Genomic DNA, 25,170 nt, shown 5'->3' on the forward strand with positions numbered 1-25,170 from the left:
ATACTCCAAACGTGGTTATGAGAAAGCAGCCAAGACCTATATTAATAAAGATGTAGCCATACCGACAGAAAGGGCTGCTCCTGTCAAAACTGTGGAATATTTATGGAAAATGATTTATTGTACACTGGGCAGAAAAGAAACATGTTTATCATTGCGGATGTCGAGGCAGGCATGAGATTTAAGTTGCTTTTTTTTAGAGTATCTTTTTTCCTGTAGGATCAAAGACATTTTGGGATGCAAACTAGGCTAAGGAGAAAATAAAACAAATAAAATTTACTCAGCAAAGAACAAGTTAGAAAACTGAAAGGGACTCTGCTTCTCACCTGTACCTCTCAGCTATCCAGATTTTTGTCTCATATTCATTATCTGTTCCTCGTATAATTTGTGATTTTTTGGTAAATCACTGATGATTGAAGTCCCTAAATACTGACGTGAATTTGTATTTCATATTTTTATATCCTTCAGAAAATGCATGCTAACACAAATCCTAGTATTCTAACAACTTTCTAATTTTATAAGAGCAGTATTTAAAAATCTGTCCCTATTTTGGGCCGTTTTTTTTCACATTTTAGACTTTCCAGATTTTTTGTACTAAGAGATTGAGAGGTATGTTCTCATACTTCTGACAAAGTAAAACCATAGAACTTGTCAGTGAAACCTTTTTTCTGTTGTTCCAAAGGAAAATGATTGAGTGACAGGGGGATAAAAAAGCCCAGGAGCGGGGTAGAAAAAAATCAGGAGTGCCTTGGACTTGCATCAGAGACAAGTGTTGGTTGGTCGAGATGATGAGGAAGACCAGTCATAATGTGAAAGTAGGAAATAGATGGAAGAATTATGAAGTGTCATTTCCATAAGATGCAGTTTGGACTTTAGAACTGTGCTTCTGCAAGAAGTGGCTAAAAAAGACTGGAAGTTTGTGGACTGTATTAAACTGTTGGGAGGACTCTCTAGCATAATTCCCACTTTGTCGTTAATGTTCAGAAGGACAGTGTGAGCACTGAAGATGTAACTGTAAGTAATATATTTTTTTCTTAGTAAATGTGTATAGTGAATGTTGTGAAGTAAACTGTATACTGTATTGTAAAGTAGTTTATGTATAGTATGCAGTGGTATTTTGAAGCAATAATCTACGACTGTGTGTGGGTATATCAGGATTTACCCAAGGTAGGTGTGGTGTGATCACAGTAAAACCATCCATGGGTAAATCCTGATATACCCATGCACAGTCATGAATTATTGCTTTTATATATTGACATTATTTAAGAAAGAAATTGCTTACTTTTCTTAAATAATGTTTTTGTATAACAGCACTTCAGTCTTTTTTTTATGTTCTTCCTTGTTTACTGATGTACTGCGCACATGTGTGGGACTTGCATTCCCATGCCTGCACAGTTGATCAATTCATTGCAGGAGAAGCAATGGAGAAAAGAGAATCTCTTTCGCTACTTTTTAATGTTTAAAAAATCAGGATTTTATGGGGGACATCAGAGAACTACAAGGAAAATCAGGTATGTTTTTGTTTAGTTTTGGAGAATATACCTGATTTATTTATTTTTTTTTTCGTATTTTACTTTCTCTCATTATATGCCAGTAGAAAGCCTGGCTGCTCGGTTGTACTTCAGAGGCTGGATTTTTTTCTTTTGGTATATGCTGAGTTTACAGCAGGCGTGCTGGTTGAGTTGTCCAGTCAGCATGCTCATTTTTGAATAGCAATGAGCAGTAATTGTATAATAAATGTGAGGTGGAGGTCTCATTAGTGACTGCTTTATATATTAATGATATTAAAGTAAAACATACTTTTTCTTGATTGTAACATATCTAGGATTTATAGTGTAACAAGATAAGGCTTGATGCAAGCATTTTAATGTTATGCTCTTCGGTTGCTGGGCAAAGATGTAAAGTGTACTGATCATGTGTGTGTGTGTGTGTATGTATGTATTAAAATGTAATATTGTCTCTTGTCTTGTACAGATGGAAGTATTGATTAATTAATAATATGCTACAGATATTTCTCCTAAGAAAACAAGCTAGAAAATGGAAATTGTGAAAAATGGTAGCTTTCCAGTATTTAAGAGCTGTTTTTTTTGTATCAGTTAAATCTTTGTGTTCTTTCTTTTTTTCTGTCAAGTGCCAGCAGCTGGAGACCGTGAGTGTAGCATTGCAGGCAGTTTATCAGGCAATGAATGAAGGAGGAATGTGCTTTGAGGCATTTATGTAAGAAACATCATGATAAGTATTTAAAGGGGAAGTGGTAAGTCGTTTAGTGAAAATGAGTGAAAGTTTGATACTAAGAAAAGTAAATGCTGTTGGAAATAGTTGCATCCAAGGCCGTAGTACTTATAACAGTGCGCAATTTATTTTATTCATTTGAAGGTAGCCAACATTTTCTTAAGGCTAAAAATTAGTTACCAGAGAAAATACAACTTTTTCTTCACATCTGGGAGGGAAATAGAGATGTGACAAGGACATGTGGTGTTTGTGCAAGGGAAACATGGGTGCTAGCATGCACTTCCAGCATGTTTAAACCCAACTTTTAAAATAGGTACTAACTGCCTATTAGGGGTAAATGTCCACATACAAAAGGGTAACATCCCTTTTTGGAAAGTCTACTCGTATATAGTTTTATGTGTTTGCTGTGAGTTAAAAGAAGTTTAAAATGCTTTTGATTTCTTGTTTTTTTAGTGTTTATTGAAGCAAAAACTCAGGGAAAGTTTGGATTTGGAAATGTGAAGCAGCAACTGCATATAGGATCAGTCTGCAATGCATTAATGTGTGTATGTAAGTTGCAAGTTGGAAATAAATATACAAAAGAGCTGTCAAGCACAATTTGTGAAAGTAATAGCTTCTTAGGAGAATGACTGCCTTATCAATTTTGACAATCCTTTGTCTCCTGTTCTGGTATGGGTGTGGGTCAGTGCTGTCCTACTTTACTTACAAATTGCTACTTTATTAAAATTCTACCGTGATATTTTATTAATTTTTCCTCTGTCTATATGTGCAACTGTTTCCTGCATTGAGAACGAAGCATTGTGATTTTGTTCAGCTACACTGCTGTTTAGTTCTGAATGACAATAAGATTTTCTTTGACTTGACTATGACTTTGTTGTGGATTGTCAAATGGTATTGCAGGTATAGACAAAGTACAAAGAGTACTGAATTGTAGTAGTAAGTGTAGGGTACAAATAATGTTATAGGAGACACATTTGGGTAGAAATGAGCATGTGAATTTGGCAAAGAAAGGGCTTCAGATATTCAGCAGAGTAACAGGGAAATAGGGAAGGGAGGATAATAGTGATATAAGAAAAGAGGAAATACAGTGGTGGATTTGTGGTAATAAGTGGGGTTATTGGTGGGGAAGGAGGATTACTCTGCATGCATTTATATTTTACTTACAACTACTATTATGGAGTTTAAGAGAATTTTGGGAGAAATAAGTCTTTTTCAATGGGGATTATTATTTGTGGGTAGGGAATTGAAACTGATTTGCAGTAGTAAGAATAATAAAAAGAGACACAGAAAGGAAATGTAAAACAAAAGAGGGCAGATTACTAAAAAATATATGAGAAGCTCAGACAGACGTTATATATTCCCCAAAGTACAAAAGAAATGGGCTAGACCGGATAGATACTATGTTTTACAGGAGTGTGGGTATTTACTTGTTTTTTTTATTTATTGGTTTTGTTGACTGAGGTAGTCTGACTGGGATGTGTTAGCCCCCTTTCAGCAGAGAACTGGGGAGAAAAGCTCCATTTACAAAGTAGGCAGTGTTATACAACAGAGGAAAATGTAAAGCTGAAAGTTACAATATGGACATATAGTAACTGAAAGGCATCTATACTACAGAAAATGTACAGTCAGTACAATGTAAAATCCTTACATGTTAATATAAAACAAATTGGCATTTACAGTGAGGTTTAAAGTGTCACATTACAATTTTACATTTATGGGTAGGAGAAATAAGAAAGTGGAGGTGTGGGAGATATGTAGAAAGCAGAGAGGAGGCGAGGAAATGTGATTAGTGTGCAAATATGTGAGGTGATTTAGAGAAAAAGAAAGTTGTAGTGAAGTTGAGATGGATGTAGAAAGTAATGAGTTGGAAGTTTGCTGGGGGAACAACTTGGTATAGGTTAAGTAGGTACAATAGATTTGACAGTAAGGACAAAGGGGTAGAAGACCATAGGAAATTTAAATTGAGGCTTTGCTTTGTTGAGGGATAGAAGATGTAATGTGATCCTATCTCGCCTACATTCTCTACAGATGGATCGGCTCCGACCCGGCACGCTATACAATAGCACGAAGTCTCTTATTGGCTGAGTTACCTCATATCCCAGGATGCACCACTACTGCTTCCCCAGATCTCGTTTGCCGCTTCTACAGCATGGACGTGGTCTCGGACTTGGATGAGCTAAGAGCCTCTTAGTGATTATTTTTCTGTCAGAATTTTCGCTAAACTTACCCAAAAGCTGTTTTAACAGCTACTTATTGTTGTGTGACTGAGTATTTTGAATTTTTGTGGTGAGATTGTATTTTCTTCGAGGATCCCGTTTAAGTTAGAGGGGCCTTGCCTAGCCCACGCGCCTTAGTTAGAGCTTTTTAACAGCTACTCATTGTGGAATTGTGCAGTTTAAAATTTTTCTGTGGTAAATTGTATTTTTTTCTTGTTGGCAAGTGATCCCGTTTAACTTAGAGGGACCTTGCCCTAGTCTACGTGTTATTTTTCTGTTAGTCGTCAGTGTTGAAGTAGATAGCCATGTCGAAAGAACATAGGCCATCAGGATTTAAAAAATGTTCGAAATGCAACTATAAAATGTCCATTACGGACGATCATTCCTTATGTGTATACTGTTTGGGGCCGAAGCACCTTCAGGAATCCTGTAGCGTTTGCCACGCTTTTTCCTCTTGCGTGCTCCAAGAGAGGAAAAATAAGTTGATTTTGAAAGGGCTTATTACCCCTTCCTTTGAGGAAGCCCTATCTTCTTCTTCTTCCCCGTCGAGGAAGAAAAAATCTTTGGCTCCGACCAGCCCGTCTGATCCAGCAACAAAAAAGTCAAGGCAGGCTTCTCCGTCGGCTCCACGGACTTCGGAGCCGAGGGCGGAACGGTCTGCCTCGATGTCTCCAGCCTCGACTCCTCTGGCTTCGGAACCGAGAGCTCGAGCATCGAGAGGCGAGTCATCTCCATTGGCTCCACTGCCTTCGGAGCCGATGAAGGTTGCCCGCTCAGACTCTTCCCCTTTGGTGCCGAAGTCCACATCGGCTCCGAAGGAAATTGCGGTGGTGCTGGAATCTCCCTCGGCGCGGATACTTCTCGAAACCATTCGGAGCTGGTCCCCCAGTCTTTCGGAACCGGCGGAGAGGTCGACTCGGACCCGGTCGGTCTCTTCTCGGTCCTCAAGTATGTCCGATTCGGATGTAGACAGGGTGCTTCAAAGGCTTTTTCAGTCTCCGGTCTTTCAAAAGTTGGTCTCGGCTCCAGCCCAGTTGGCTCCGGAGCCGGTTTCCCACCCTGGTTCCTCCTCCAACAGCTTTGGCGCCGTTGGAGTCGATGTTGGTGGAGCCGGTGGAAGTTGTCGGGTCGGTGTTCGGTACGCGGACCTCCTCTGTCGGCCCCGGGGGGGACGCTTTGGGACCGATCCTTTCGGTTCCGAGCCTCCCTCTCGGCGCGTCGGCGGTGGGAGTTCCGACTGCTGTTGTGGCCTTGGGGGTTGAACCTTCCCAGGACTCTGGGGGTCCCGCCTTCAAGGCCATGAGGAGTGCCTTGGCCAAGTCCTCTCTGGCCACTTCTACCATCTCACCACCACCTTCCCTTGGCACGGAGACTGGTTCCTTTGCAATCCCCCTGTCTCATGACAGCGGAGCCCTGGAGCCTGAGGTTACCCCCATTGGGGTTCCCTTCTTCCTGGAGGTCCCTCCAAACGCTTCGAGGAACCTCGAGGAAGAGACAGTGCAAGAGGAAGCACGTCGACTCCCCTGATGAGTCTCTCACCTTGGATACCGACCTTGATGATGCGGAAGGGTCCCCTAAGTCATCCTCGGATGATGTATCCTTTGCGGACATCTTGGAAATCCTTAAGCAACGAGGAGACTGGCAGTCCAAACCCCCTTCTACTGAGGAGTCGGTGTTCCTCAAGGCCTTCGGGGCTCAGCCCTTCGCCTCCCAGGTTCTCCGCCTTCGATGAGCTCCTGGATTTGATCTCTCGAAGGGCGTGGGAACACCCGGACTCTGTTGAACCGGTGCCAGCTCGCCCCAATAAATTCCTGTCGGCACCCCCGGATAAGGATTTTCTTTCCAAAGGTGTGGCTGTAGATGCCTTGGTGGTGGCATCTGCCACCCAACAAGATGTGGCAGAGGCTTCAACGTCCGTCCATCCTCCTAATAAGGAGTCTAGGAGCATGGATCGATACGGGAAGTGCACCCTTGCTTCAGCAACCTTTACATTAACGTCTCTGAACTACTTGACGCATTTTACGAGACTGCAGAGGGATCTGGTCAAGGAGCTTTCGGATACCCTCTCCGGTAACTTACCTGAGCAGTTAGCCCAGACGGTTAACTCCCAGTTGGCTTCCCTGTCCTCCTATCCAACTCGTCCATGAGGCTCATTTCGTATGCAGCCGAAGGAGCGAGCAGAGCGGTGGGCACAGGTGTTGCTCAACGGAGACAAGCCTGGCTATGCCTGTGTCACTTTGCAGAGGCCTTTAAGTCTTCCTTTGCCGACGCCCCCTTCGATGGGTCTTCCCTTTTTGGACCCAAGGTAAAGGACACTTTGACTCACTGCGAGCAGGAGGGTAAGACTTTAACTGCCGTAGGGGCCCGGTTTTCCACTCCCTTCAGACCTTATCCCAAGGCTCGAAGAGGAGGGAAAATGTGGTTCCGTAAGTCTCAAAAGCCTTACTCATCGCAGCAGAGCGATTCCCCTTCTAGAGGCAGAGGAAGGGGAAATCTTTCAGGGAGACGCCGTCCCAGAGGCGGCGGAGGCCCCCGCAACACTGGAGACCGCGAGTCCTTTCGTGGCTCCTCCTCCGTCCAGCATCCCTGAAGGAGTGCCCGACTGTGCAGCTCTGGAGCCAGTCGGGGTCGTTTTTCGAGGCACCTAAAGGCTTGGGAAAGTATCCCTCAGGACCAATGGGTGCTCCGAATCATCGCCGGAGGTTACACCATTCCCTTCTCTCAACCCCCCCCACCATCCCAAAGAATCCCGGACCCGCCACCCAGTCAACGGGATCTGGCAGCCATCGAAATTTCAAAGCTACTTCAAAAAGGAGTCATCCAACCTGTCCCCGCAGATCAGGCCGGATCAGGGACTTACTCAAGATTCTTTTTGGTACCAAAAAAGACCGGGGACTTGAGGCCCATTTTGGATCTCAGCAGGTTAAACCGATCAGTGAAAAAGTCCAAATTCTGTATGGTCACCTTACAAACCATTCTGCCGCTCCTGGAGAAGGGTGTTTGGATGTGCTCCATAGATCCCAAAGATGCCTATTATCACATTCTGATAGATCAGGCCGAGGAGACACTTGCGCTTCAGCCTAGGGACAGTCATTTCCAGTTCCGTGCACTGCCCTTTGGTCTCACCACAGCCCCCAGGGTGTTCACCAAATGTTTGGCAGTGGTGACTGCTCACCTGAGAAGTCTAGGATTCCAGGTGTTTCCATACCTAGACGACTGGCTCCTAACTGCCACCTCAAGGCATTTACTCTTAAAAACTCTAGCAGCCACTATCTCCCTAGGCAACTCCTTAGGAATCACCTTCAATTGGACAAAATCCATATTGCTGCCATCACAGCGTATTCTGTTTATTGGTGCAGAAATAGACTCAAGGCAGATGCGAGTCTATCTTCCTGCGGAAAGGATAGCAACATTGCAGTCTCAGGTTCGGGCGTTACTCCTCAGACGTCGCTCTCCAGCGAGAATGGTGCTGCAGCTGTTAGGTTCCATGTCAGCCACCATTCTTCTCGTCCCCTTGGCAAGGTTGCATATGAGGATACTCCAGTGACTCCTCTCAGTCCAGTGGTCTTATCAAGACCTCCCCCTCAGTCACCACATATTGATCACAGAGACATGCAAACAGGATCTTCGTTGGTGGCTTCTTTCCTCCAACCTGGATCAGGGGCGACCCTTCGTTCCCCCATCCCCCTCGGCCATGTTGACTACGGACGCCTCCCAGAGAGGGTGGGGGGGACATTATCTGGACAGCTCGGTCCAAGGCACGTGGCAATCCGACGAGAATCTTCTCCATATCAATATCCTGGAAATGAGGGCGGTGCTTTTAACATTGCAAGCATTGCACGATCACCTTCCCCGGGGGACGATTGCCATTCAGTCCGACAACATGTCGGTAGTCTGGTACTTGAACAAGCAAGGAGGGACCAGGTCTTACCCCGTTTGCAGAGAGGCCATGAAGGTATGGGATTGGGCGATTGCTACCAAACGCTTTCTAGTGGCAACACACATTCCGGGGACATCCAATGTGATAGCCGACAGACTGAGCAGGACTATTCTCTCCCCTCACGAATGGTTCTTGAATCACAAAGTGGTAACACAGATTTTCACCAGATGGGGAGTTCCATGTTGCGATCTTTTCGCAACTCCCCTCAACGCAAAATGCCAGCTGATCTTCTCTCTCATTCCTGTTCCGGGGGAGATGCCCAAGGATGCTCTGGTCCAACCTTGGCCCTCCGGTCTGCTATACGCTTTTCCACCGGTTCCCCTTCTCCCCAAGGTGATTCAGAAGGTGATTCGCTTGGGAAGCAAAATGATTCTAATCGCCCCATACTGGCCTCGTCAAGTTTGGTTCCCTTTTCTTCGCAAGTATGCATTGGACGGTCCCTGGTTCCTGGACCAAGTTCCGGACGTCCTAACGCATCAGTCAGGACAGCTCCATCAGTCCCTACATTCATTGAAGCTAGCAGCTTGGCTACTCCTCTTCTGACCATAGTTAGGAGCCATTCTTTCGACCCTGAAGTCTTGCATATTTTGTCCTCGGCCCACAAGACTTCTACAAAAAAGATGTATAGCAGTAAATGGAAGAGGTTTGCTATTTGGGCCCAACTCCGAGTATTAGACCCTATGACAGCTTCGGTGTCAGAGGTTCTGAAGTTTTTAACTTCCCTGTTCAACCAGGGTTGTTCGGTGTCTACCATCAAAGTTCAGTTGGCAGCCATTTCCAATTTTCACGAGAACGTAGAACCACCTTTAATGAGCAATAAGTTGTGCAAAGCTTTTATTAATGGAGCTTGGCTTCTACGGCCCCCTATATCTCATCCCGCACCACCGTGGGGCCTTAACGTAGTGTTAGCCACATTAACCGCACCTCCCTTTGAGCCGGCAGCAACCTGTTACTTAAAATTTCTTTCTTGGAAGACTGCCCTTCTAGTTGCTATCACATCAGCCAAGCGAGTTTCAGAACTTCAAGCCTTATGTGTCAAACCACCATACCTGGTATTTCACAAGGATAGAGTATCTCTTAGACCAAACCCATCCTTTATACCAAAGGTTTGTTCTAACTTTTGTTTGCAACAATCACTGGAATTACTGTTTTTTTTTCCCTAAGTATACAAACAGAGCTGAGTATACCTTTCACAGCTTAGATGTGCACAGACAATTACGTTTCTATTTGGATAGGACACACCAAGCACAAAAATCAGATCAACTGTTTGTGTCTTTTTCGGACAATAAATTGGGCAAAGCAATCACGAAAGTCACTATTGCCAAGTGGATCAGAGACTGTATCAGTCATATTTATCGCATTTCAAATAAAGAGCTTACAATTCCAGTGAAAGCTCATTCTACCAGGGCTATGGCCACTTCGGCAGCCTTTCATTCCAAGCTCTCTATTAATGACATCTGTGCGGCTGCTACGTGGTCTTCTGTACACACCTTTATTTCTCACTACAAATTGGATGTGGCATCTAGGGGGTCGAGCTTCCTTCGGTTCCACGGTTCTCCAGACCGTTTTCCAATGAGCCACCCAGGAATTAGGTGCTAGGGACGCTGTCCCATCTGTAGAGAATGTAGGCGAGATAGGATCACATTACATCTTTTAGTTATGTACTTACCATAACTTTAGATGTATGGGATCCATCTCGCCTACATTCCTAATAACCCACCTTCCTTCCCCCTGCCTTGGAGGCCAGAAGAGACCGGATGGTCCGAATACAACTGTTTCCTCTCTTGAAACACCCTGGCAATCTTATAACAACAGTCTATGTGTGTGTGCATGTGTGCGGACAAACAAGATCTGGGGAAGCAGTAGTGGTGCATCCTGGGATATGAGGCAACTCAGCCAATAAGAGACTTCGTGCTATTGTATAGCGTGCCGAGTCGGAGCCAAACCCATCTGTAGAGAATGTAGGCGAGATGGATCCCATACAGCTAAATTTATGGTAAGTACATAACTAAAAGTTATAAAGCTGGTAACTAAGCTTGTCATTATGGTTTCTTTTCATTTTTATAAATGTATGATTGTCAATGTCATAAGTGATAATTTAATAAAGATCTTTCTTGTTTAAAGAAAAATAGGGTAATGTAAATTAATAAGGGTCAGAGTAGTGTAGCCAGGGGAGGTACAAGAGCAGAGCTAGGTGTTTCTAAAGTGTTGTTTAGTAAATTTTTGAATCTGGATAGATTGGTTTGTTGTCTGATGTTGATAGGGATAAAATTCCAGATATTGGAAACATAATTTGAGTACAGGGACAGATCAACAGAGTTGTGGGATTTAGGCATGATTAATAGGAACTTGTCTGTGGAGAGTTTAGTTATCATGCAGTGGTGTAAGGTTCGACTAAGGCTTGAGGTGCTTGACAGTTTTGAGGTTTGTAGGTTATGAACAGTAGCTAACTTGGTGGTAGGCTGACTAGAGCCTTCAAAATTCTCTCTAACTTTATAAGCAGTGCTAGGATTTATCAGATTGGTTAGTGAAGAATGTAGCTCTCTTGTTAAAGCATTTTTCATTTTTTGTTTGTAGAGATTGTTGAAGGTTGATTTTAGATGGAGCAATGTATAGTAGTGAAGGTAGGAGATTTGCAGAAGTTGCTGTTATTTTCATATTGTTAGTTAAAAAGTGTCTGCTTTGATGTAGGAGTCAAATTTTTTCTGTTTATTTTCCCGATAACCTGTTGCATTTGAATATCAGACTTTAGATGGTTGTCTGTAATGACACCAAGTAGCTTTGTGGGGGAAGCAAGTTCGATAGAAAGGTTGTTTGAGATGGAGAAGATTTTTTTGTGTGTAAAGTGCAGATTTTTGTGTGAAAAATCAGTCAGCTTGGTCTTAATAGCATTCAGCAGGAGATCAGAATTGCTGAACCAGGTTTTTATAAAAGAAGTAGCTTTTTGGATCTTTTTTCTTTTTCTGAAGTTCTTGGAGGTACTTAGAGGTGGTTATCAGTATAGCTTCATCGGCATACTGAATGAACCTATGAATGACACTCAAGCAGTGGATGTACAAAGCCAGCTGGATGAGAATTGTGTGCCTGGAAATGTAATATGCAATGAAAACAGTGGGATTGATAAAGACTAATGGTGATGAAGATCATTTCTTTTTAACAATTGATAGAGCATATTTCACTGAATTAGAAGTTGAAGAGTCTTCTGATCTGGTCAGAAAAATCTGGTAGTTGTAGATTCAATTATTATAAGAACTGATACTTACATATGCATAGAAAATAATGAACATCAAATAGCATTATACTTGCCAGAAGCAAAAATAGAGAATGTAAGACATTCCTTAGAACACCTTAATTTAAGGAAGTATGGATCTGTTTTGATTCATGTTATTACAAATGATCTCATTCACAGGAACACTCTGTTAGTAGGGAGCTTACAGCCCTCTTAGATGGCATAGCTAGTACAGGTGTTATATGTGATTTCTGAAAATTATGTCCTACTAGGAAGAAGAATTAGATCACTGTGAATGAAAAGATTTCCAACAATGACTGGAAACCAGTTCTGTCAGGGTGTAAATGTTTTTACTGCAACAGACATTCTAACAACAAAATCAGGTGGAGGTGTTATGATAAGGATTAAAGATAGTTGAGACTTGTGAGTATTACATGTTCCATGATGATACAAGTACTCGTAACTTTGATTAACTTTTTAAACTTTGATTGTGAAAATATAGACATCTCTGGAACATTAGAACAATTGTTGGAGTGTATAGACCACTAAAGTCAAGTGGTGACAATTCATACATTTCTTGCATGAAACACAGGAGGGTAGAATAATAATGGCTGGGGACGTAAATTTACCAGAAACAGATTGGAATAATATTGATTCAGCAACATTATTAAGGAAATTACAACATATGTTCATGAACAACAATGATTTCAGATTGTTAAAAAATCTGCAAGGGAATAGAACATAACTAGACACTGTGTTCCTAAAGAAATTACTGTTACTTCATGTCATGTTTTGCCACCATTGATGTGCAGTTATCATGGGGGTTATAAAGGTTAATTTGTTGCTAGATAATTCTGCCAAACTGAAATCTAAAGCATTACACAGAAAATAAATTACATATTATATGGAAGCAAAACATTCACTATGTAAAACAAATTGGAGTGATGTGTTCAGTGGAAAAACTGCAGAAGGAATGTGGAGAGTTTTGAAAGAGAATGTTTGTGTGCATAAAAAAATGTTTTAACATCAGGGTCTAGGCATAAAACATCAGGGGGATATATTTCCATAAGAAAAAGATATCCTATTATGGCGAGAGACAAAAAATATAAGAAATGGAAAAAAGGTCGAACTACAACTTTGAAAACTGAAATAAATAAGTTGGGCAAATTTAAGCATAGTATGACAAGATCAAGAAACATTTGAAGAAAATTTATATAAGGATATTGGGCAGAACAGGAAAACATTTTATAGATGCATAACATGTGGAAGGAGTAAAGACATACAACCTGATAAACTATGTGTATTCTAAAATTTATTCTAAGACACAACAGATTATAGATATATTTCAAAATCTTATGCAAAACAGCTAGGCTCCACAAAGGGGGTGTTAAGCTGTCCTAGTGACACCCAGGTAGCCTCAGATACTGAAATCAAATTAGATTATATTGAAAAAAGAACTATGCAAACTGGATCCAAACAAGGCACAGGGAGGAGACAGAATTAGTAATAATGACTGAGCACTTCAAGAATTTACAGTACCATTGCATCTGTTATTTATTAGATCATATAAATATGGGGAAATTCCTCAAGATTGGAGACATGCACTTATTAAACCTTAAGGGAAAGGGGAGTAGGACAAACCCTGAGTCCTACAGACCCTTAAGTCTACTTTCATGTTGTGGAAAAAATAATGGAAAAGGTACTATTGAGTTATTGTCAGAATTGGAAAAGTTGGGACATGAAGCCATATGTCAGCATGCATATGTTGAAAATAGTAATATCACCACCTGTAACATGATGTTTTATAACAATATAATAACAAATATGAATGAACAATTGTGCTGTGATGTAATTTATATAGATTTTCTTCAGTGTGATTTTCTTCAGTATTTAACAGAGTCGTATACAAAACACTGAACAGTAAATTAGAACTACAAGGTACTGATGTACTCTTGATAAGATGGATAGCTGCATGGCTTACAGATAGGACATGGCAAGTATCGTATAGCAATTGGGAGGTGAAATTCTTGGTTACAGTCAGGGTGTCCCACAGAGCTCTGTCCTAGGTCCATACTTGAGAACTAAATAATTGTATGTTTCAGACCTATCTTTTCCATCTGTGGTGTTCTACAGTCTGTATGTAGATGACTTGAAATTGGGTAAACTGATTAGACGTGTTACAAATAGGGCATGAGTAAATAACACCTTCACTAAATTGACCATTTGGTTACAGGTGAATAATATGCTGATAAATACATAAATCTCATATGCTTAGTTTTTTTGAGAGACATAAATTAAAAGGTGAATATTTAATATAGCACATGGTGATTGAAACTGTAGATTCATTTAAGGACCTAGGCATATGGGTAGATCCAGTTTTGAGTTTTTCTAATCCTCTCAATCAGTTGATTAATGATAGTTATATAAAAAAGATTTATAAAATCTAGGAGCTGAAAAATGACGAAGTCAAGTTTGTTAATCACATTAGACCCAAACTTGAATATGGAATAACAATATGGAAACCTTATAAGAAAACAAGCATGCCTAAACTGGAAAGAGTACAGTGGAAATGTACCAAGGGCATCCATAGATGTGAAAATTTAAGTTATTATGAAAGACTAAGATATCTGAATTTGTACAGTGCCTCATGTAGTTATTTAAGAGGAGAACTTATTCAGGTATATAGAGCATTTAGAGATCACTAACTCTGGGAATGTTTGAGGTTATCAGAAAGTAGAAGGGAATCATCACAATCAACCAGCCTATGTAGAAGTTTCTATAGGAATGAGAAGTGTACTAATGTGTTCTCTGAGAGAGCAAATGATGCATGGAACAGACTAGCAAATTACATTAAAGCAAGCACTGGTTTAGATATTTTTTAACAGTAGCCTGGACACTTATTTTGGGAATAAGTATTTTGGTATATTGGCAGGCTAGAAGGGCATTAATGTCTCAGATCAAAATATTTGTATGTATATATGTATGTATCATTAGTAACAGTGCAGAGGACATTAATACAAATTTAAAGTGTATGGTGACCAAGACTGAGTGTGACAAGAATGTTGATTGTTCCTTCTGCCATTTTACTGTTTGTAGCCTGTTAGAAAGGGAGTTATGGAACTAGGAGAGAGATGGGGTGTTAATGCCTGGCTGGAGGGATAGGTTCCTGACCCAGAGACTCCCCATACTTTGGAATAGACTGCCCATACATGTCAAGCAGAGCGCCTCATTGGCCCTCTTCAAAAGGAACCTTGATGATTGGATGGGAGATAGGAAATTTACCCCGGGGATCATGTCAGTCGCCCTGCTAGACAGGGGCCCAGAGAAGTAAATATTGTGGGAAAAAATTTCCAGGGAATTGTTATGGCTAGGCTTGCATAGGCCTTAGGGCCGACAGCCTAGTACCAACCTATGAATCTATGTGAGGATAGTCTATGTAGAGGACTCTGATGGGAGATGGTGTCAAATGCCTTAGATAAGTCAAGGAGCAGAGAGAATACAAATTTTCCAGAGTCCCTGTAGAGGTTGATATGATGAATGAAATTAAGGAGAGCTATGGTAATGCTTTGGTATGGTGGCATGAAGCCATGATGGATAAAGGAGAGGAAGTTATCAGTTAAGTGTTTGAGAAGTTGGGACAGCGTACACTTTTGGAAGACTTTGTATAATGTAGAAAGAATGGCTATAGGGCAGTAATTACAGAATTCAGTCCAGTCTTCTCCATTGTGTAAGGGAATAATTAGTAACTGACAGAAGATTATCAGCAGTGAGTATAGTGGTGGAGATGAGAACTGGGTTGATGTGGAAGATAGGAGTTTTAGAGGACTTTTTTTCATGAATAGAGAGGGGTGTAGATGGATGGTTGTTTGTTTGAGGGAGGCGACTGAATGTATGAAATGTGAGTTGAGGTTATTAGAAAGCGGTTCAGTATGGTTAGTGGTAGTAGCAATATTGCTTTTGTTTTTGCTTCATTAATTCAGTATCCCATAAAAATTTGAAACTATCTCAATGTGTTCCACAGCACTGTAATGTCCCTTTCTGGTTTTGTTTAGTATAAAATAATATAATCTCCTAATAGAGCCATCTTTTCTTGACTACCATACCAGTTATATTCTTGAATTTCTGAGTCCCTTATTTTCTTTGCCAGTGTTTCTAAATATAATGCAGTTAACAAAGGGGAGAAAGGACACTCCTGCTTGGTTCCTCTTCTCAAGCAGACATTATCAGAGTGGACCCCAGCCACTTTAATTTTCATCTCCTATCCTTCATATATCCTTTTAATCAACCTTATAATTTTATCAGGGAACGCAAATGCTTCCATTGCTCTGCTCATAAAATCCCAGCTTACTCTGTCAAATGCTGTCTCTGCATCAAGACCCACTAGCAACAGTGGTATTTTCTTACATTCTGCTTCCCTGTGGATCATCACTATTTTGTTTACGTTGTCAAATGTTGGCCTCCCCTCCACAAAACCACACTGATCCATCTCTATCAATTTTGGCATCATTTCTGCCATTCCTTTAGCCATTATAGACATAAACACTTTATAATCATGTTTTAGTGTTGAAGTGGCCCTGTATGAAGCTGGATCTGATGGATCCTTACCCTCTTTAGGTAGTATAGCTACTAACTCTTTTTACCAGGATGTTGATACTTTTCCTCCTCTTAAAATGCTGTTAAACAAAACCTTCCAGATCTTCATCACTTTTTCCGCCCTCGTTTCCAAACTTCCACAGGAATACTATCTAATCCTGGGGACTTTCCTGTGGATTGGCTGTACATCACCATTTTTATCTCATCTCCTCCTATCTGTTAGTAATTGAGCCTCCTCTTTCTCTAGCCTTGACGTATTTAATTCTTCCATAAACATTTCCATTTGTAGCTTTTCTTAATTTCCATATTTCTGTGCTTTATACAAACTTTCATAGAATTTCTGAAATATTTCCAGTACTTCTACAGGATCCCCAGTTATCTTCCTTGTATTAGGCTTCCTAAGCTTGGCGACAGCCCTTTCTACTTTCTGTTGTCTGAGTCATTGTGCTGAAAGTTTTTGTGCTCTAGAGTTATTATCAAAAAACAGTTGCTTAATAGCAGTCTTTCTAAACTTATGCATATTGTCAAGGTAGTCCCATTAACCACTAATATATTAGGCTAAAAGACCTTACACATTTCTACACTCTGTTTCTCATCCTTTTGTACTATTCTTCTAAGCATCTACTTAACTGCTAATATTCAGATGTATTTCTACACCCTTACCATACCATACCATACTACTCTACTATCCATCTAAACATCCTCTTGCTTCCAATATTCTGACCCTCAGCCTGACCCTGAGTCTGCTGAAAACATCCCTGAAATTCTATGAATGATATAAAACATATTTATATACATAATATACTTTTACACAAAGATATATATGTGTAGAATTCAATATAAAAATATATAATATATAGTATATAAAAAAAAATATATATATAATATATAAAAACATATAGTGTATAAAAAACGTATATATAAAATGTGAATTATATATAAAATATATAAAAATATATATGTTAATATATAAATATTAAAAAGCATATGCTAAATGTAATATGTGTACATATGTAAGAGATACAGTACATATATATGTGTATAAAGATGAACAACTAGGAAAGAACAGTGATGTTAGTGTCTCAATGGTCTATCTTTTAAAAAGGGTTTTAAAGAAACTCTATCATTGAGACCATGTCTAATGTCAGCTTGTAATCTAAGTATCCATTTGTTCTCTTTTTTTTTTTAATATTTATATGTTAACACACATATATATTTTTATATATTTTATATATATATATATTCACATTTTATATATATATTTTTATGTACTATATATATGTTTTTAATATTATATATATATATTTTTTATATACTATATATTATATATTTTTATATTTAATTCTACACATATATATGTTTGTTTGTGTAAAAGTATATTATGTATATAAATATGTTTTATATCATTCATAGAATTTCAGGGATGTTTTCAGCAGACTAATAATTTAATTTGTTAATAATTGTATACTATAAAAAATTTTCTAAGTCATGGAAAATGTATGCTGATTATATGAATTAATTAATTAATTAGCTTTCAGAGGTTTTATTGGCTTATGAAAGGGTTGGGTAGAGATATAATGATTTTTTACTCTTTGTTTTTTTACTAAAGTCTGAAGAAGCGCCCTGTGAGGCATGAAAGCGCTTACTTTTTACAACTCACAATAAAGGATATATCAGCTATTTAGGTTGGCTTCGATTGTCGTGGTGTGCTTCTGATCTCTTTTTTTCTACTGGATTTTTTTACTTTATTTTGGAGGTATTTCACCCCTATAGTATATATATATATATTCTTTCAATATTTATCTTTGTACCTTGTGCTTTTATACTAAGGGGACATGACAGAAGCAACTGGAATACATATGCGTGAACCTAGAAGCAAAAGGATGAATATCAATAGTTTGGAACAACTACTACAAAATGAAGGTAATCCGCTGCTAAAGTTGTCCTATAATGACTTAGCTAAAGCAGAGACAAGTAAAAAAGGACAATCTCTAAATATTAATGTATTACAAACAATGAGGAGATTAGAAGATGTATTGGTTAAAGTTAAAAATGTAGAATGGCAAAGGAAACACATGGAAGCATGTCTAGCATTCAGAATTGTCCCTAGAGGACTACTTATACTGAAAATGCCCACATTCGGCTCTACATACCCAGAATTACTGTCGAAGTGGCAAAAAGTCAATTTGGAAACCAGTTTCAAATACATTGAGCTTTAAGTAGAGCAATATACCATCATAGAATCTGAGCTGAAAAGTGAAGCCGATACATTAAATCAGGTTCTAGTTAAATCCCTTAATAGTACACAGACAGAGGGATTTTTCAGTGAACTATCGACTACACTATCTATACATGATAACAGACTACTTTTAGCTAAAAAAAGGAAATTAGAAAGAGACTGTTTAGATTTTGCTAAGGGGAACGTCTTCTCCTGGCCGAAGGAATCCATCCAGACTAGAAATGCTGAAACTCCTTCTCATACTGAGAAAGCAGCAACACAGTACGATCGAGCAATTGCTCCTACTACCACTACCGGTTTTATTGCATCACTTCCGCCTACAAGCGTGCGAATCGAGAAAGAGATAGTAGTGGAGATACACGCTGAGCCAGTCGCTCCATCTAATGACAATCCTCTACCGGTCGTTCGACCCAAAACGACGTTAACAACAAATGCAACAACAGATACCACAGAGGAAATAAATGATGAGCTCCATTTTCCCTTATCGTTCAAACCCATGAACAGACAAGAATGGAGTCCAGACATAAGGCAAGAGGAAGACGTCTGAGGAGCCATACGAATTCCAGAAGAAAATTCTGAAACCAGCACAAAGGATTTAATAGTGAACTTATCGAAACATATATTGACACCAGTAGAGGTATCTGTTTTAAATAGAGGGTTATCATTTATCCCTTCACAGTCTGTTGATGTTACTAATATCATAATTGATCTTAAGTGTTTTACTAGAAATGTAGCATTAGGCTTACTATATAACACTGATCAAGGCTTAAATAATAACAATGCTAATGTATTTTCTAAACAGTCTACTTTTATACCTCAACTACACACTTATTTAGAATGTTTTGAAAAAGCATGTACTGTAGACTTGTTAACATTGTTCAGTGACAGACCTTGTAAGTCAAGAATGCAGTTTTTTAACTTAACTAGTGAAGAGAGACAAACTTTAGATAACTTGCAGTATAATGAAAATATAGTGATTAGGCCTGCTGATAAGGGAGGTGCTACAGTGATATTAGACAAGGATTTTTATGAAAAAGAAATAATTGATATGCTATCTGATCAGTCTACTTATAAGTGTCTAACTCCTATGGAATTAAATGTTTTAATCAAGAATGTATATACAGATTTATATGGCATGCTAATGTACTCTATTATAGATAATGACTTATACAAATATTTTCTCATCGAGAGACCATTAGTTCCTATGTTTAGAAGCCTACCGAAGATTCTTAAGAACTTAGAAAAAACACCACTGAGACCCATAGTCTCAGGTAAAGGATGGTTAACTGAAAGCATCTCTATTTATATAGAGAAACAGCTGAAACCTATTGTACAAACAACTACATCTATTCTTAGGGATACGCAACAATTTTTAGAAGCTCTAACTATATTAAATAATGATGGGCTCTTGATGGAAACAGATTATTTAGTAACTTTGGATGTAAAATCCTTATTTACGTGTATACCCAATGATGTAGGTTTAGAATATTTAAGGTTATATCTAATACAGAAAGATATTACAAGAGATGAAGCAATTAAGATTATAATGTTATTAGAATTAATTTTGAACAACAATGCTTTTATATTTGCTGATAAATATTTTTTGAAAACAACAGGAGTGGCGATGGGTACTCCATGTGCCAACTCATATGCAAACTTAGTACTTGCTTATTGGGAGCATACATATCTTCTTGAACACACTGTTTTTTCTAAATACATTAAACTTTATAAGAGATTTGTGGATGACCTCTTTTTGATTTGGGGAGGAGACTATGAATCACTCAATGATTTTATCACTTATATAAATGGCACTACTAGCTTCTTAACACTAACTAGTAAATGCTCAAAAGAGTCTTTAGAGTTTCTTGATGTGCTGATCTCAAAGGATAGAGATAAGATACATACATCTATATATAGGAAACCCTGTTGAAGAAATGCTTTCTTACATAGAACTAGTATGCATCCCCCACATATATATAAAAATGTGGTAAAGAACCAGGCATTAAGATGCTCTAGACTAACTAGTAAACAGGAAACTTTTGAAAAGGCCCTAATGGATACAGAAAAGGATTTATCAGATAGGGGCTACAGTAAGAAAGATTTAGAGAATCTAAATTATGTGGATTGAACAGGTAAAGGACGTCCATACATAGAAGGCGTTGAACATCAGAATAATAATATGACAGTTTACCAGAAAAGAAATAATAACATCAGAAAAAGGGTTAGTATTCCACATACTAACTGCAATAGAATGATAACAGACGTTGTTAGAAAAAACTGGGGAATTCTGACCTTAGACGAAGAGATTAGCAAGATAGTAGGTCAACATCCGAGTTTCAGTTATAAGAACACTAGATCATTAAAGAGACTTCTATGTTATGAACACAGAGACAAGAACATTTTCAGTAAAAAAGGGAACTTTTCCCTGCTATAATTGTAATCAGTGTCAATATATATATAATAGAAATACTTTTATACATCCTGATACACAAGTATGTTATGAGTTTGATTTTTATGCTAGTTGTGCTTCCAGAAATGCTGTTTATTTAGGTGTTTGTCAGAAGTGCAATATGTATTATGTCGGTAAAACAAATAGAACATTAAGAGAAAGAATCAGGGAACATCTATATGCCATTAGTAAAGAGAATGAGACCAACACCCTAGCTAAACATGTGATTCACAATGACACCACACATAAATTTAAGTTTATGGTCTTAGAACTCATACATACCACTACAAGGCTAGGAAACATTAGTAACTTTACCGAAAAGAAGAGAACAAATGGATAATTAGATTACAAGCTGACATTAGACATGGTCTCAATGATAGAGTTTCTTTAAAACCCTTTTTAAAAGATAGACCATTGAGACACTAGCATCACTGTTCTTTCCTAGTTGTTCTTCATCTTTATACACAGATATATGTACTGTATCTCTTACATATGTACACATATTACATTTAGCATATGATTTTTAATATTTATATATCAACATATATATTTTTATATATTTTATATATATATTTTTATATACTATATATATATGTTTTTATATATTATATATATATTTTTTATATACTATATATTATATATTTTTATATTGAATTCTACACATATATATGTTTGTTTGTGTAAAAGTATATTATGTATATAAATATGTAAAAGTATATTATGTATATAAATATGTTTTATATCATTCATAGAATTTCAGGGATGTTTTCAGCAGACTAATAATTTAATTTGTTAATAATTGTGTACTATAAAATTTTTTCTAAGTCATGGAAAATGTATGCTGATTATATAAATTAATTAATTAGCTTTCAGAGATTTTATTGGCTTATGAAAGGGTTGGGTAGAGATATAATGATTTTTTACTCTTTGTTTTTTACTAAAGTCTGAAGAAGCGCCCTGTGAGGCATGAAAGCGCTTACTTTTTACAACTCACAATAAAGGATATATCAGCTATTTAGGTTGGCTTCGATTGTCGTGGTGTGCTTCTGATCTCTTTTTTCTACTGGATTTTTGACTTTATTTTGGAGGCACTTCACCCCTATAGTATATATATTCTTTCAAGATTTATTATTTTTTTCTAATGTAATAAGTATTTTAGAGGCTTTGTATACATATATACGTATACTTCCAGTGATTCTAAGTTGTCTTGGTAACAATTCATGTTTTGGCACACTATCTTAAAAATGTTTCATGTTACTTGTTTTACTGTTGTCATCTTGCTACCTTACACAAAACTATAATGATAAAGGGACCAGCTATTTCATTAAACATTGTATATGTTTTATAACCATTTCCCATGATTTTATTATCTGAACTTAATTAGAGTTTGGTATTTTACCTCTTTTTGTTTACACTTGATTGTTTTAATCATCAGATAGTAATTTGCTTTTTTTAAATGTTAAAATAAACGTTTCCCCTTAAACGTTTGAGTGGTTGACAGTTTTTTTTAATAGTGTACTATGTTGATTGAAGGATATATGTTTTTTTATTTATTGTGGAAAAAATACATAATTCTGTTGAAAGATGATATTGACCTAGGCTGGGGCTTTGTTCTTAACTAGGTTTTTTCCTTCCTGGTATCCCATTTTAATGTAGAATGAACTTTGGCAAGTTATCATTAATCCATCTGTATTTGTTATCTTAGTGCAACAGCAGAGAAATGTGAAAATAAGACACATTTCATATGAGAAGCTTTACTAAGAACATCTTTGTAAACTTAAGACTGCACAATCTGAAAGTAGTTCAAACTGGGGGCATTTTCAAGGAAAACATTATTTCCCCCATTCATTCTGTACCTTTGACGCATACTTTCACATAGACTAATGACTGAGACAGATACACCCCACACAGACAAAAAGATATTTTTACATAAAATTAAAAAGTTGCCATACTTCCCCATTTTATTGCTATTATTGGAAGAGGTGAAGCTCCTTTCTTGCTTAAGCAAGTTGTTGAGTTTATGCCCACTCTGTGTATAAGGGTGTCGCAGGCTCAGCTGTTCTGATTGAAGCCATCTGCTTATTTTTAAGACTTTTTTTTTTAATATGCAGAGGGTTTATTTTTCATCATAGTTATGTTGTTTCTTTCATTTGCTTCTTTGCTGTCATTCGCTCTTGCTGTCTTGTAAGAGCACATAAGCAGAGTTGAAAATGAGTAGGTGTGAACTTGTGAGTAGCTGCAAATGTACTTGCATACAAGCTTTTCTTTGCCTTGACACATAATGAGCATGGTGTGGATGATCAGGGAGAGGAGAGGAGAGTATACCACACCACAGTTTAGCCACCTTCATTAATATTTTCATTAATGTTTTCTCTGTTTCATGTGTTAGTGTCACATAGTCTAATTCAGACATTTATTGAGTTACAATGTCCTAGGCAATTGATGTAGTTTAGCTTTCAGGTGACACTGTATGATTTGATAATAAATTTTAAAAGTTTTGCAATTTTGTACATGTCCTTTGTAATTAAACACCATTATCTCTGTGTGAGGCATCAGAGTTTGAATGCTGTAAGAAATATGTTTAACTGTGCTTTGGCTATGTACAAACGGTCCTGCAAATCCCAGGTGCTGTCTCCCTTGTTAGAAGATGAGAGAAAGAGAAAGAGATGATTTCTTCTGCTTTATTGGAGCAGTTGCTATTTTAAACCTGCATTACGCTACTTGACCATAACTACATATCTTTTAACAGCTGTGTTTTATTTTGAGAGTTAACTGTCATTATTTGCAGCTTTATAGTATTGAAGTGGCTTATTGATCATCTGATAAAACAGGTCCATTCATTTTATTGAATAAACTGTCATGACCTTGTCACTCAACCTAAGTTTTACTTTTACTGAACCTTATAGTTGTGGTTACTAGTGTTCGATGACTGCTTTTCAGTTTACTAAGTAAATCCTTTTTAAGACCCACGTTGCTTGCATATTGCAGTGTGTAGTTTGTCTTTGAGAATAAGTTTATATATATATATATATATATATATATATATATATATATGTGTGTGTGTGTGTGTGTGTGTATATGTATATATATATATATATATATATATCTATATATATATATATATATATATATATATATATATATATATATATATATATGAATAAATTGTGCATTAATTGACAGATGATTATACAGAACTTTGCTGAGTCAACATTTAGATTTGTTAATCATTACAATTAAAGCTTTGTCTGAACAAAAATAAATGCTTTGAAAGGTGTGGCAGATAAAGTTCATCTTTGCAGTAGGAGTATGTATAAGCTCTGCTTATATGAAACTGACAACACGTAATGCATTGAGCATTGATCTATTAATACGAGTTTCAGTTCCTTTGCTGTGGCTATTATCTTAAATACTTTCAGAAATACAGCAGATTGTATTAACCTTCCTAAACTGGTACATGTGCAAGTTATTGTAAACTGTAAAAAAAAAAAAAAAAAAAAAATATATATATATATATATATATATATATATATATATATATAATGAAGAAATAAAGATCTGTGTACAGGTCACAGAAGTTCAGAAATTAATAAACAAGTTTAGATGTTCTTTCTGAACTTGAAGTGGAAATGCATAGGAATGTGTGTGAACCTCAGATAAGTAGGGTTGCCACCTTTTCAAATGCCCAAAGTGGGACATTTTTTCTAGAAACTTCAGATTTTGCAAGGCAAAACATACCCACAGAGAGTACAAAGGACAGAACTTCACTTTTTTGCCAAAATAAAAGCTTATTCTTGTAGCATTTGAGTTGCTTATTCTGTTTCTTATAACATTTAGGTGTTTCAGATACAAAATAACTGTTTTATGCAGCTATTAAAGAAAAATCAGGAGACATTTTTGTCCTAAAATCTCAGGATATTTGCCATTTTTTCAAATTTTTTGCAGGACACAACTGCCCAAAGAGGGACTGTCCCTCGCAAAGTGGGACAGGTGGTAACCCTACAGATAAGAGAGGGTCAAAAGGACTCAAAGTCTGTGGTGGGACTGCATAAGTGACAGTGTTGTTAATTCTACTACAGGATTTATACTTCAGTACTTTTTATAGCTGCACATACCTGCTGAAAATTACATTCCAGTACCTTTTATGTTTACCTTCCTACAGATTTCCCCCTGTTCTTTGAGTCTGTCCCACCCTTACTATTCTAACCATAGGGCTAGAGCTACAGTTTGAATTTTTCCCCAACCATCCTTCCCCTCTCTTCTTGTGGTTTTAAA

At 37.7% G+C, this 25,170-nt stretch overlaps 1 protein-coding gene across 1 annotated transcript in view; it reads left to right on the plus strand.

The window, feature by feature from the left end:
- The first annotated feature begins 683 nt into the window (after positions 1-683).
- The window catches only part of DIPK1A (divergent protein kinase domain 1A), a 572,187-nt gene continuing 547,700 nt past the window's right edge, over positions 684-25,170 (plus strand). The window contains exon 1 of the mRNA XM_044085677.1: positions 684-1,011. The gene's annotated coding sequence lies outside the window, so the exon portion shown is untranslated. The remainder of the gene's footprint in view (positions 1,012-25,170) is intronic.

This window comes from Protopterus annectens, chromosome 10.part0, assembly GCF_019279795.1.
Source record: "Protopterus annectens isolate FY-2018-M chromosome 10.part0, PAN1.0, whole genome shotgun sequence".
NCBI lineage: Eukaryota > Metazoa > Chordata > Ceratodontiformes > Protopteridae > Protopterus > Protopterus annectens.